A 4,118-nucleotide genomic window follows, 5' to 3' on the forward strand; every position below is an offset into this window, starting at 1 on the left:
ATCCCACCCACAAGAGCAGTTGGTGATTTTGAACTGTTAATGTTGTGGTTAGCAGCCCAACATGCAACCACTACCACATCAGGGTTTTTTCTTAGCACTTTAAAATTTAACCAATCACTGCCAAGTGAATTCTGATGCATGGCCACCCATGTGTTGCGTCATTGGGTTTTTAAGTTTCTGACTGTTTGGAAGTTGATCAGACCTTTCTACCACATCACCATTGTGTAGGCTTGAAGCACCAGCATTTCAGTTAGTAATACTGCACTTAACCATTGTGTCACTCAGAGCCTCTTCTTGGTACTCTACATCATCATAAGTTTTGAGTGTTTCCAGTATAAATAATTCAGAGATGAACTAGGCACTTCAAATATTGTTTCCTTAGGATCTTTTCAGTGATCCTTTCTTATACATGAATTAATCAGAATGAAGAAAATACTGAAAGGAGGACTTAGAATTTCACTGGAGTTCCCATTCTGTGCAGATCTATCTCACTGGCACTCTGATCTACTGTTTCTGCAGGCCCTCAACTCAGGAAATCTCTTCCTGGTGTCCACAAAAACTCACTGTCTTCCAGATTATTAGCTAACTAATTAAACAATTAATTATTCTAATTAATAGCGACCCTTTTATGGCAGAAAAGAACTTCCTTTTTATGTTTCTGATATTGTAAATCCTTATGGGACCAGAAAACTTCATCTGTCTCCCTCAGAGCAACTGATGGATTCAGACGGTGGATCTTGTACCCCAGGCAAGCGAAATTTCTCTAGGCAGTAAACTTAGGCAATTAGTGGATATGACTACATGTTTTTCTTCTCTCAGCATGTCCAAGACTTTGACAGCCTATGCTTCATATATTTTCATGATATTTTAGTTGTTTCAGGTATTATTAAAGCCTGACAAAAGTGGATGTCTCTGTATCATCTTTTAAGTCAAAATTTAGAAACTTTTTACTGTCTGATCTGATTCTTATCATTGGATACTCACTACACAAAGCCATAAAAACTTGCAAACATTTTACTAAGCACTAACAAATGGAAAAACAAAATGAAAACAAAATCCACAATAGTCTTGTGTAAATGAATACACTCAAAATTTTCCAAAAAAAAGTTACAATATATGTAGAGCAGACTTTACTCCTTTTTTATCTCTTTATCATTTTCTAAAAATGTATTTTATTTTATCATGATTTTGAACCTTGCATTATGTTAAAATATCTTCCAAATGAGTAATAGAACTAGGAGACCTACAAAAGCCCTTCTTTGAGACCTCATTGACTCTTTCCTTACTTTCCAATGAGCAGAAAAGCTCACTTTCCTTCTATTGCCCCAAAACTTACTTGGATAACTTCTTAATAAAGAATTAGCTAATTTAATATATCCCTTTTATTCTATTTCAGTTCTTTATAACATGAACACAAATTCACTCTGAATATCTTTATTGTTTGTTCTAATAGTGTGTATCCTTTGCATTGCAGAAGGGTAAAAGATGTGTAACTACTAAAATTCACAAATAATGATTTGATTCGTGTCATTATTCTTGCTCATCCATACAAATATACAAGTAATTAGGAAAGTGTAATTGATAATGGGATATGCATAATATATTATACACATAATATATTATAGCTCTGTTAATAGTCCAGTCTGTGATAGAGAACTCTCCAAGAGAGAAAGGGTTTTATTGAACTTTGTGTGATGGTTTAGCTCTCTGTTTAGGGTCATCTACGTCTTTGATCATCAATGATAACCACTGGTGATTCCATAGTTCACTCCAAGGCTATCTATTAAAAAAAAAAACAAGAGTCTTTAGTAACATTTTTCACCACTGCTTTTTATTTTTCATGCTCATTTAAACTGAAGATTTCAGCTTAAAATTAAATGGAAATATTAATAGAGAAATGATAGTAATAGAAAATATAGCATGAAATTTTATTTGACACAGTTATTAAGAATATTATTGTATGTGCTATATGGTTTATTAATCATATATATTTGAAAAATATTATAATCTGGTTTAATGTTATGCAATTTATTATTAGATAAACTGATAAATAGCTCATATAATATCTAAAGGAAATATAAAATTTAAATCAGCACGTAATTTTGATGTCGTCACTCTATGGATGATACCTATTACTGCTACAAGTCCTATTGGCTCATGACTCTTCCAAAATAGTAGGGCTGTGTAAAGTTTAATTGACTTCAAGTTGGGCAGCTCAATGTTTTCCTTATGAGATTTCTGTGAGTGTTTTACCACCTGCAAAGTCCAAAGACACAGTCACCATTATGACCAAAATACACATAGATTCATTAATTGTTGATCCCTGAGGGTAGTACTCCAGTGACTACAAAACTCTGCCCAAGGCAGTGAGAATTCTCTTGGGGAACAAAGAGAAATCCTCCTCCATGATCACTGACAGTCATTCTCATAAGTCATTATTCACTCATAACCTCCTAACAGACATTTTGGTATTAGAAAAGGAAATACCCAGTGGGGTGGGGTTGGGGGGTCCTATAGCCACCAAGAGATATACATGCAACCCAGGCAAAAAGACCAGCCACATGACAAGGTAGGAGGGATATGTGAGACAATGATATGACTACTGGAGTGGGATGCAGGTGAGGAATTAAAAATATTGAACCCTAGTTGAAGAATATCAAACAATTTGTTATGTCCCAGCATAGCCTCCAGGTGGAGTAGGGAAACTCTCTTGCAGTATCAAATTTAAAAATGTTATCAGCTGAATTGAGGCTAGGTCCACACTATCTCCCCAAATAGGTTGTGTGGCTAAAATAAACACAGCAATGGGGGAATTCGAAATAGAAGCTATTTGTTATCATAAGAAGATAAGTGTTATACTTACCTGGCAGGGGAGATGACATGATCACAACGGTGGTTTTCCCAGGGCGAGGCTTATCCATTGCACTGCAGATGTGCTGACCCCTGCGATTTTTCCAAATGTGAGAAACTCAAGCAGAAGTAGTAAAATAAATAAATAAATAAAAGAAGATAAGTGCTTAAACATAATAATTTTAGGCCGTCCTAATGAATACCAGATGCAAAACAAAAAGCTTGTGATATATAATGCAAAGAATTCTAATGAAGGAAATGTATTAAGTTAAATTCTGAAATAGCACACACACTTGGTCACCACTATGGTGATGGGTCTGAGAGCTATCTAAATAGTCTGTTCTTAAAAAATTGAAAGTACAAATGTAATAGAATAAAACACAAAATTAAGCCCTGTTCAAATGACACCCAGATTTCAAATTTGTTTTTACACAATTTTGATATTATTATAAATTGATTTATATTAAATTATAAGTAGATTATATAGAGATTTACATGAAAAGCAGGCTTAATCATCATGAATTTATTTATTTATTAAACGTAGAAAACCATTGCTGTTGAGTCAAATTGAATTCATGGTAACCTTATACTGTTAGAATAGAGCTGTGCTATACAGAGTTTTCAAGTGCTGATTTTTTAGAATAGATTTTCAAGTCGTTCTTTCTCAATATCTCAAAGTGAACCAGAATCATCAATAATTTGGTATGCATTAGAATACTTTGCCTAATTTAAGTCACCAAGGCACTAATAAACCAGCTTCCCTAGATAAAAACAAAATAAGGACAATATGATTTTGAGAAGGAATCAGAGAGAGAATTCACAATTCTAATGTATTTGTTTAATAAAACTATAAGCAAATTGGGACATGGTATATTTTAACTTTTTCCTAGGTAGTATTTATAGAGGGGAAGATAGAAGGAGATATGGAGTAATAACCCCCAAATTTAGATTCCGGTTTTCAATTTCCCAAAATAGGGTCGATTGTCTCTTTCATCTTTGAATTCTGAGAATAAAGAAAGCAGTCCTGGCCCATTAAAATTCCTTTCCACTCGTGCCTGAACGTGGTAACAACTTTTATATTAACTGCTATGGATGTCATTGGACTGACACTAAATATTTTAAGTACAAACAAAGAATATTATTCCATTGATAGGTTGGAGATGACTTTGAAGACAATCAAAATACCACAGAGTCAATGACTGAAAATGCTAGCTCAGAACAGAACTAATTTCCATCCAGCCACCTTTCTCCTCCTTGGAATCCCAGGA

The 4,118-nt window shown here is 34.0% G+C and overlaps 1 pseudogene; it reads left to right on the plus strand.

Moving 5' to 3' along the window:
- Nucleotides 1-2,855: 2,855 nt before the first annotated feature.
- On the plus strand, nt 2,856-2,984 carry LOC115869720 (annotated as a pseudogene).
- Nucleotides 2,985-4,118: the final 1,134 nt, after the last annotated feature.

The sequence above is a fragment of the Echinops telfairi genome, unplaced genomic scaffold (genome assembly GCF_000313985.2).
Source record: "Echinops telfairi isolate 266 unplaced genomic scaffold, ASM31398v2 ScPeMD7_41;HRSCAF=154, whole genome shotgun sequence".
NCBI classification, from domain to species: Eukaryota; Metazoa; Chordata; class Mammalia; order Afrosoricida; family Tenrecidae; genus Echinops; species Echinops telfairi.